General features: G+C 48.4%; 1 non-coding gene across 1 annotated transcript; it reads left to right on the top strand.

Annotated features, from left to right (window-relative positions):
* The first annotated feature begins 360 nt into the window (after positions 1-360).
* On the top strand, positions 361-447 carry TRNASTOP-UCA (transfer RNA opal suppressor (anticodon UCA)). The gene has a single exon. It is a non-coding gene; the product is annotated as a tRNA-Sec (tRNA).
* Positions 448-11,062: the final 10,615 nt, after the last annotated feature.

Raw genomic sequence — 11,062 nt, 5'->3', positions numbered from 1 at the left:
TGCTGGCGCGGCCCCGCTCCTGCTGGGAAGCGCCGTGACTCATCCTCCACCCCGCGCCGGGGCCGCCGCCAGGGGTAGCCGCAGGGCCGCGGCCCCGCCCCCGGTGCCCGCCCCGCCGCGGGAACAGCCAATCACCGGCTGCTTATTTGCATACGGCGCCCGGGGCTTTCTGGGCCGACGGCGGCGGCCGGGTCTGCCCGCGCCGCTCCCCCCCCTCGCAGCATTCCCGGCCCGCTGCGGGCGGGAACACCTCGGGGACCAGGGAGGGCGCGTCCCCCCAGGCACAGCGCCCCTCGCCCGGATCTGGGGGCGGAACAGCTCACCACCTTTATATAGGGGGGCGGCCGCTACTTGCTAGTTGCCCGGATGACCCTCAGTGGTCTGGGGTGCAGGCTTCAAACCTGTAGCTGTCTAGCGACAGAGTGGTTCAATTCCACCTTTCGGGCGGGGGGACAGGGCGGCAGGCGCCTGCACCCTTTTCGTTCCGGCGGCAAACGGCAGCGCCCGCCGGAGCGCCGTCCCGAGGTGCCACGGAGAAACACCTTAGCCCACCCCACTACCTGGGGACACCGCAGCGGGACTTCATCCACCGGCAGGCCCCCAGCCGGCTGGCACACCAGCTGCTTTTCATTGTTTTTGACCACCCACCCCTCAGAGCACAGCACTGGACCGATGAGATGGCAGCACAGCCAAAGCAAGGAAAATCTCCCAAGGGTGCCTGGGTGACAATTCAGATTTTAATTGGATTCTGCTAAGCAGATCTTTGTTAAACAGTGTCACACATCTTACAAGAACAGAAAAGAAGTAAATAACAGAAGCCATTCTCTAGATCTGCTCCATATTGACGATAACCCATCTCCCACCCACGCTACAACAAAGATGCTTCACTTCAGCAGCAAGCACGGGTGCTAATAATGTCACCCAGCCCCACAAAAAATAAAGGTTAACATGAAGCTAAAAAACATATTCTTCAAGCAGAAGGCATTTATTTTGTGATATCCTATTGCAATGACTCCAGCAGATGATTTGTGGAGGCTCTAGTTAGGACAAGACCCCAACCACCCCCACCACAGGGGAGACCGAGGATTTGGAGGACGTTGCCTCATCGCCCCCTGATCCCACAGGCAGGATGGGCAGTTCTGCCTGGTGAATCCCTCAGAGGGAGAGAAGAAATAAGGAGTGAACTATCAGGTCTCCGGTGTTCCTGGATGCTTTATGGGGAGTGCAGTGCTATCCGGAGTTAAGTAGGTAAGCACCCCTGAGGATCCAAGTCGGAATGACTGTGCTTCCTTTACACCAAATGACTCACTCCAGCTGAAGGCCGGGGAGGAGAAGGGAAGGGCACTGAGGGCCCTAACACCCTAACACCGCTCCTGCTGCCTGCTGCAGCACCAGAGTCAGTCAGAGAGGAGCGGTCGTGGTGCCAGCAAGACCCGCCACTCCGGGAATATGCTGGCTCGTTATGGGAAATCTGGGGGGAAAAAAACCGCTCTGCGGCTCACACGGCACATGCCAACTTTTTTATGGCCTTGCAGGAGATGTGCGTGCGCTCTCCCCAGCGCAGCTGGGAGCGCTCTGAGTCCCAGATGGCTATCTATCTGCTCCATGCTGCTCCATCTACCAGCCTGCCTCCTCTGCCCATAATGAACTTTCTATGTGGAATTTTGCTGCGGCCTCAGAAATTGGTATCTGCACCGCAGTTTGGCTGGGGGCTTTTGTTTGCATCGGGGTGGGGGGAGCACTGGAAAGGCCTTTGCCCAGTAGTGGGCAGCTGAGAACGTTAACGTTCGATGTCAGTTACCAAGTAGAACATAATACGGCTCTTTCATGTGGTGTTTATAACTGAACATGCTGTTTTGTGTCGGCCTGTTTTTTTTTTTCTTCCAAGAAGTAGTTTTGGATTAAATTATGACAATTACATTCTTATATTCACCCCCCTGCCAACCCCCACCCTTGCCCTGCGTGCACACAAACACAAATGGGAATTATGTGCTCTGAGCGCGATTTGAACTATACAGCCTGGGATCTGTGCCTGGCATTGAGTTCACTTTTTTCCTCCAGAACAAAAAAGGCCACATCCACTCCTCACTCTTTCATGGCCTTAGGATAAAGTAGGATGGTCAGATTGCTGGTGTGGGTGATTTGTCCCCTGGGGAGCTCTGGGGAAAACAGACTTTCAAGCACATGAGTGAGGAGACCAGGGCGCCCCAGCTGGGGAGGTTGTGGTAAGCAGCATGGAGGTTTTGTTGTGTGAAATCCTGTGTGAATCCTACCCCCAGCTGTGTACACCCCGCCTTGGCTGGCTCACCTACCTGGGCAGTGCATTGCCTGGTCGGTAGTGCAGGCACACAGCAGGAAGCGATCCCATCTTTTGGGGCTGTGCCCTCCAGGGCTGCACCTCTAGCCCATGGCTGAACCTAGGGAAACACGGGGTTTCATTAGGAGAGGAGATACAACAAGGCTGCTCTTGCAGCCTTTATCTGACACAGTAGGTGGGACAAGGCCTTAGGAAACAGGGCACCCTGTATTTTGGTGCTATTTTTAAAAAATTGGTTGGAGGAGAACACCGGTATGGAAGCCCATCTAGATGATCTGGCTGTAGGAGGGAGATTTTGCACAATGCTATCTATGCCTTGCTTGAGTCGGCTTTGGAGTCACTCATTAGTCAGGCAAAGCTTTCAGCGTTTGAACCCGAATGTCACTTTCTTCTCTGACAAAGGGCCACACTAAGAGGAGCCAAAGGCTTCACCACTGGTTAGAAGGCAATCCAGGGGTTACTCAGAGACAAGACACACGAGAGCCTGGCTCCTCAGCCAAACATAATTTGCCTCCTGTTGTTTTCCCCATGGAGTCACAGCACGGTGAGGAGGATGTGCTGGTGACAGATGGCTGACGCGACTTGCTAAGCGTACGGGTGACTGGGCTGTGACTCAGCAAGTATTTGGTTACAAGAGATCGGGACCATGTGCTTTTGCACTGGTAGCAGTGGCCCTAGCTGGGCCTCCTGGAGAACTAGGCACAGGCTGCCACCTGAAGCCTATGACCACTGTCCTCCATGGGAGGAAAGCACGTACACATGGTCTGTTAGAGCAGAAAGTCAAGCTCCTAATTACTGTTTACACTGGTAATGGATAATGCCTAAGTGTGTATAAATATATGACCTGCCAGTGGTGCTTAGATGTCCTACTGGCCTTCAGAGGGGAAACCACTGAACATCCTGGCCTAAAACAATGACCATCTTGCTTGGAGGGAGTAGGACTTGGAAAACTGCTTCTGCAGTCGAGTCACTAGAGGGGGACAAAGACCTAGTCTGGGTATGCATCCATCTACCAGCTCCCCCACTGCAGCTGTGGGAGACACTCTGGAGAGGCAGAAGCAAAGATGGCCCTTGTCTTCCTCAGATTTGAAGGTGTCCAAGTGCTGGAACAGCTTTCTGGAGGCTGACCACGCACCTGGGGATCAGCAATGCATTGGGGAAACGAAGCCACTCCTTTTCCCCCAGAAGCAGGATGGCGCATGCATGTGCATGTGTAGTTTAGCAGACTTTATGTTGGCTCTTTCAGCATTTCTCCCTACCTAGGGCCAGCCTGTCCAATAGCTGGTGGGGCTTTCAAAGGCTAAATTCCAGCCATTGCCCTGCACAAGACAGCATCACTTGAACAGAGGACAGGTATGTTTACAGGCATATGCCATTTTTCTCCTTTCTCTTCTTTTATGAATGGGAGAGAGCTGAATTCTCAGATCTGGATAGGTGCAAGGTGTTATTCTTGTCTCTGTGCGTTAAAGACGTCATGGAAATATCGGAGTACTTGAACTTGAACAGAGCGTACCTGTGTGCATCCCACACGCGCTCAGACAGCCAAAAGTGGCTGTGGCAAGCAGCAAGGCAATATTTGCAACTAGTGTATTGACCTGACATGCTTAAAAGCCACTCCACACACTCCCCTGGTGAAACGTCGACCGGAATGACTCATACAAATGGATCGTGATATGCGGCCCTCAGCCCAGCCAGGCTGTGCGTGGAACCAAGACACTCCCATTTTCTCCCCTCCAGCATACTTCCCTGACCAAATCCAGGACTGAGCCATTTGGCTCTGACTGGAGCTGGTCAGAGCATGTTTTTCTTTTCTTCTCTTTTCCCCTCCTTCACCCTTTGGAAAATGTTGACATTTCAGCAAAGGGCTGAAAACCCAAACCCTGAATATTTTCCATTGGAAAACGCTGGGGGAAGGGGAGGGGAATAATCCCCAAACTGCCAACAGTCAAATCTCTTTTGCTTTTAAGGCTTTTGGGTTTATGAGAGAGGGGCATACTTGGAGGACAGCAAACACTTTCTATGAAAATATCTTTTCTCTCAAAACCCATTTTTTCACTAGAAAAGTGTTCCAACTGGCATCCTTTTCACTGGTGATGGTTTGGACATTCTCTATACCTAATTTTGGAATTGACCTGAAGAAAACTTAATTCATTGTATTGAAATATAAGGCATAAATGACACTCCCACAGCACAACCAATACTCGCTTGGTATTCTCAGTATCATGAGAATATATCCCGATATTCTCTCTTTGTCAACAGTGCTGTTTACACAAACATCTCAAGCAAGCTTGGAACTTAGTCTCTGGAGATGCCACTCTCCCAGAGCTCCAGCTGACTTGCCTCAGACCGCAGAGCACATTCCTGAAGGGGATCTACCTTTCACAAGATCACATCAAAGGCTGTAAAGGAAGCAATACGTACTGAAAGGCATATTACCTGTAACTATCCCTTGAGTAACTGATAGCACAAAACTACTTACAAAGCATTTCATTCTGATGTCTTCAGCTGATTTAAATTTCTGTCTGAATTGTAATGTAGACCTGAAACATCTGTTTCATCTTGTCTTTGCATATTATTCCGCTTTCCTGTAAGTTAAAAATAAAAAAGGGACAATGTTAGCATAACAGAACACATATATTTGTAGGAGATGAATTATGCCCTAAAACTTTTACTAAATGTAGCTAATAGCAGGTTAGAGTTTAAAAAAGGAAAGATCTTAAAACGGGCATACACTGGTCATAAATAAATTCAGGCTGCAAACTAGCAGAAGGTTTCAAAACAACAGCAGTGAAGTTCAGAATAACCTCCTCAGAGGAACAATGGGAATAAAAAACTTAACTGAAGACAGATCTTTATCAGTTGTGGGATATCATTACAGCAGAGGAGTAGATTCAATGATCCAGAAGTCCCTTCTAATTTGTTGTCCCCTTTTCCCCATTTTTTCCCACACTGAAGCTGCCTAGTTACTCTTTACATTCTCTCTGGTATGATTGAGCAATTGCACTGCTCCACTTCGTCTGATTTAGTACAGGTCTCTATCCCTTGTCACCTCCAGGTTTTTCTGAACTAGCCACCTGTGTTTGAGTTAAGTCAGTGCCAAAGAAGGGGCATATTTGACTCCATCAAATCCCTATTTTTTATTTTCTTTTCAGTTTAGAAACATCTCCCTGTCATTGTTAAAGCTTATAAAGCAGTGGATTTAAAAGATAATGGTGCAGAATCTCAATTTTAGTTTTAGAACTCACCTTTGTCAGTTGGGGACAACTAAATTGCATGTTGATAAAAGGAAGAGGCACTGAATGTCTCTGATAACTTAGTGGCAAGAAACACAGAGCTCCTAAGGACCTGCATTGGTACTATGTGTCCTTTGTCATAATTTTTCAAGATAAGTAAGCGATTTTTCATTTGCAAAACTCTTTTAATTAAGTTAATAAAGTTAATAATAATAACAATAAAGTCAAAAGATCAAGAGCTTTAGTCCCTCACCTTGGAAACACAACTACATGCAAGAAGCCACAGCAGAAACCTGAGAAATAACCATCCAGAGATGCAGAGCTGTAACTAGCCATTGGAAACCTGTACACACATAGCTGAGATGTAGCTGTATGGTCTGCCAAAGCCTGAGCTGTCCTTGCTCCCATCAGTACTAAAGGGGCAGATGCAGAAACAAGATGTGGAATGTAATGAATGGGAGACCATACAGCTTAAGCCAGGGTTTGTGACTTGTTAAAATTCACGGAAAACATGTTCCACAAATCCAGCTTTCTGAGAAAAATCAGATTCTAGATTCCTTCTGGTAATTTAAAGAGGCAACAATCTGTTCATATGACCTTCAGCTCAGGCTGCCACAGGGACTGAATCTTAGAATAAAAACTCAAGAACGGCCCTTCTGGGCCAGAGCAGTGGTCCTCCCCACTCAGCACTCTGCTCCCAACCGGGGCAAGGTGAGAGACTATCCAGGGACAGCGCACAGGCCTGGACGTTTCCCTCTCCCTTGTGTTTCCTCGGCATTCACCTTTGTTGGATCGGGATGTTAGATTGTACATCTTGCCTATTCCCTTTAGTGTCCGTTTACAGACCTGTTGTCTGCAAATTTGTTTAATCCCATTTTGAGCCTGCTGATGTTGTCTGCCTCTGCAGCCTGCTGGGCTAGCAACTTTCAGAAGTTCTCTACCTAATGTGATGTAATTTCTTTAATGTGTTTTAAACACATCATCTACTAGTTTCACTGAGTGCTCCCTGTTCTACTGTTGAGGGATTTGGCTGCCAATGGCTCTGCATTCACCTCAGCCACCCTGATTTTGTGAAGTCGGTCCTTAATCATCAGAAAAATAGCTAAGAGTTGCAATACAGAGTTGCTCAGCTCACTTCCGTCCCTTGCTGACCTGCCCAGCGTGGTTTTATGCCTGGAGCACTCTGGGTGTTACCAAACTCAGAGGGGAGAAAAACGACAACAAAGCAAATGGAGTGCAACTTCCTTCCAGTGCCCTACTCCCCGCGCAGCTGTTCGCCGGTGATGCAACGGGTCCATTTTGTGGTTAAGAGCTGGATGCTGATGGCCTTGTCCTTCTCTTGGGGCTCTGCAGGTCCCTGCCCAGCAGAGGGCTGCAAAGCAGCAAGCAGCATTTCGGGGAGGGTAGGCTGGCAGCCCCGGCGGGGGTGTCAGGGGCATCTTCCAAAGTGGCTTTAATTAATGAGCACATGTGCAGCGAGGAGAGTTACAGCATCCCACTCAAATTGTTGACTTGGAGCCGCTTCTGGAGACAGCCGTATTCTGCTCATTAGGAAAGAGTTTTTTTGCAGTGCCCTTGGATTGGACGGCTCTTGGATTGCACCACGAGATCAAGTCCACGTACGGGCTGCCTGCCTTTCGGCTGCCAGCTCCAAGAGGGTTGTTTTTCTTGTCTTCTCATTCTCAAGGAGTGCTCAGCCAGATGGCCTGTTTTCGAATGCACTGTGCGTTGGTTGGATGTGTGTTTGGAGAGTCTGCCAGCTTCACGAGAAGGAAGAAAGAGCAAAAGAAAGGGAAAAAAGCGCCATTTGGTATCTATCTCTGGGACCCAGCCAGAGTTGAGGCTCTGTTTGAAGAAGGGGGGAGTCTTAAGAAAGAAACTCTAGACAAAATTGAAAGCTGGAAAAACTTTCAAGCTTGACAGACTGGGAGACTGAAGTTCTGTACAACATCCATCCACTACCTGGCTCCCTTGCAAACGCGTAGCAGACTCCCTCAAGAACAATAGTAAGAGCAAGCACAAGCACCAAGTGTCTGTCTCGCTGCCCTCCCAGCGTACCTCACCTATGGGCTGAGGCGTGGAGAGGTGACCAGCCAGCCTGCCCACCAAGGCTGGGTAATGCTGCCTATGGCTTCTGGGATTTTACTCTCAGTTCACCAAAAATGGAAATTACAGCATGCAGCCTGGACACATCAGCCCAGGAAGAGGAGCTGCAATGGAGTAGTATGAAATAACCACTACTACGGCCCAACTGTCGAAGAAGCTAGCCTTAATTTTACTACAGGCCAATGTAATTTTCTCGCACCCCCTGATGTTCCCTTCCCAGAAATACCTTCTGTTGATTTGGGGCAGCAAATAAATACAGGCCAAACCAGAGCAATGGCTTTTTCCAGCACTGACTGGCAAATAATTTGAACCTGACGAGAAAAATCTGTTGTTGAAGGGAAGGGGGAAGTTTTGAAGTTTGGGTGGATTGTGCTTGGCTTTCTTTTCTTAACTAGATGTCGTGTTGTGGTAACAACACATTGTTCCAAGCAGCAGGAGGAGGTCTTGTTAAGCAGAGCCGGAGAAAGCCACGTTTGTAACCATCCCTGCTGGCTGACACGCCACTGTGTCTTACAAGCAGACTCATCTGCTCGCTTACTGAAACCATGGCACAAAGAAGATGGTTGCAGGAGCACGTGTATCTGCGCGGGTGGGTGTGGTAACCGCAAACCCCACATCTCCGCTGATTGCATCAAATTACTTTCACTGAACTGATCAGAATTCGCAGGCTCGGGGTGGACAGTGTGCCCATGGCAACACCAGCTGGGCTGTGGGTTGCAGACATTCTGCAGGCAGCCAGGGCAAAGGGGGCTCTTCTCACCCCTGCTGTGGGCCACACATCTCGGACAAAATCTGCTGGTATCTACAGCAAGTCATAAGCACCTGTGGCTTCCCAGGACTTCCTGACTGTCACTACACCAGGTCCAAGAGGTACAGAACATTCACTGCACAGCACAGCAGTAGCAAGGCCAACATTTGCAGTCTCCAGCTTGTAAAGAGCAGGATTCTTCCCTGAACGCAGGGAAACATCGTCAGCTGTTGGCAAAACAGTGTCTCTGACACTGAGACCTAGCAGTGCAGACGCCATCCTGGAAGGGAAGGGGGATTAGCCAGTTCAAGACAGTGACTACATGACACAAATACATTCTTGCATGGGTAGGAAGGCTGCACAATGAGATCGCCTCCCTTCTCCCTCTGACAGGACCCAATTTTGCTAAATAACCCTAGCATAAAAAAACAGGCTGCAGTACCTACATTCACAGCTAAGATCCTTCCAAGGCATTTGATTTTCTGTATGCTAGAAAACAAGGTGGGAAAATCCAACAGTAAGTTCAACCATTCTCTCCAGGGCTTTAGAGAGTTCATTAAACCATTCAGGCAAATGCCTGATTGTCACCGAGTGCTATGTCATGGAACTGGTAAAGGAAGGATTTCTGTCTTTAATTGCACAGAAAATTCAGGGGTCCAGGAGTCACAAGACTGGGCTTTGCCACAGCCCGATGAACTGCCTTAGGCTAGTTAATGCACACCTTGGCAAATGGAAATAATAATTACCACAACATTCACATGAGTACTGTTGGGAGGAGGCAGCTGCACATTTACAAAGGTCCTTGGTGCACTCTGGGTGGGAGATCAGCTAGAAACAACATCCAGCCACCCATTCACCCAAGCTGCACTGGCTGTGTCAGACACCAATACCAACCTCAGCATTTTTTGCATATGGTAATTTCCACATGCTTTATTTCATTGCTGCAGTGCTGCCTGACTCCTGGACAAGTTCATCTCCAGCACACTGCCCAACATGGGGCTTCAGGCACGAGTTGACAGGTCGGTCTGAAAAAAACAATATTTCCTCTAAGTTATCTGGCCGGGTGTCATTGCATACTTAATGTTGTCCAAGGAGGAGAAGCTAGAAGAATTGCTCAAACATGGGAATCTGGAAATTTGTGTACTGTAAAGAGGGGGGAGGCCTGCCTTCTAGCATCAGTCCTGGCTGCTCTGCCACCAGCCTTTGCGTATAACTTTTTTAGCCAGGCTGTACCTGGATGGAAGATCTCCAACACATGAGGGACCAGAGGTTGAGAAAGTCTCCGCTCTCCAGCTAGGTGGAGGTCAGTACATACCTCATCACAGCATGGATGGTATTGTGTTGTCCATTATGAACAACAGTCTCGAGTGTGGCTGTACCCGAGTTCAGTAGCATCCACTGTAGTACTGCAGAGGATGGCTCCAATTTTGCAGCAGAGCAGCTCACTTAGGCACCACCTTCCTTCAATGGCTCAAAGCCCTGAGAGTGAGTGAGCTCCCCAACCCAGTTAAAAAATGTCCACACAGCTCCCTTTCCTCCATGCGGGGCATCACTCTGCACCCAGAACCTCTCAGAGCATATTCTTAACTTCATTAGAAAAATAATGTTGCTAGCAAGAAGAGATGATGAGGAGCACACAGAGCTTCTATTTCCCAATTCCCGGGAAAAACTCTCTGCGCTATGTCTCCAAACAACAGGAGATGACCAGCACAGGACAGAGCTGAACATCAGTAGCAAGAATGTGACAGCTGAAGCTGGAGATCTGGTTTCAGTTTAAAGCCTAGATATACTCAGGGTAGATGGTGCCCAAGATCCATACTGCTTATGTTGACAAGCCTACACAGGCCAGGCATGGAGCCAATTCTGTTCTCCTAGAGTGTCTCACTCACATCAATTCTCTCAGTCCATGAGCTTCCCATGATTTTATTGGTGGTCCATATCTCCTGTAGACCATATGTTTGACATTACTGGGGAAAGCAGAAGTTAAAAAGATTAGAACTCCTTTTCAAGTTCGGGGAAGGAAAAGCTTTAGAGAATGACTTATAGCTAGAAGTAGCTCCATCATTCAAATTCAGAGACCCATTTGACTCATGACTGGAGTTGGATGTAAGGACAAAGATGTTTGCTTTAGAAAATCCTGGTCAGAGGTAAAATGGAAGAGCATAAAGTGGAAAACAGCAGAGCACATGTTCAAGAAATTGAATTCTAACACACAAATTCACTACCATGCTGACTGGCTTTTAGACTATGACTGCACAGTAGTTCACAAGTCTGTTTTCAAAAAGTGCATGCACATACACACACATACAGGTACATATAATATATGTAGCTATTATTCATATGTGATTTCTTGGCAGGCATTTTACCATGACACTAGCAAGGCTTGACACTGTCTACCATAATATTCTTGTATTCAGGTTAGGATGGGTGGACTAGCAGAAGGTAAAAACCTGGTTTAGAAGGTCAGGCTCAGAGAGGAGTAGATACATGTCTTACTCTACCCAGAGGCTGGTAACAAGTGGAGTACTGGAGGGGTCTGTCCTGGGGCCTGTCGTGATTAAACATCTTTAGCAGTTGTCTGGATGAGGCAATGGAGTGCTTGCTCATCAAATTTGGAGACGATATCAAAGTAGCAGGGGGCAGTTGATATGCTGGAGT

This window comes from Strix aluco, chromosome 3, assembly GCF_031877795.1.
Source record: "Strix aluco isolate bStrAlu1 chromosome 3, bStrAlu1.hap1, whole genome shotgun sequence".
NCBI classification, from domain to species: Eukaryota; Metazoa; Chordata; class Aves; order Strigiformes; family Strigidae; genus Strix; species Strix aluco.
Note: the sequence above shows the minus strand (reverse complement) of the source record. Positions and strands in the feature narration are given on the sequence as shown.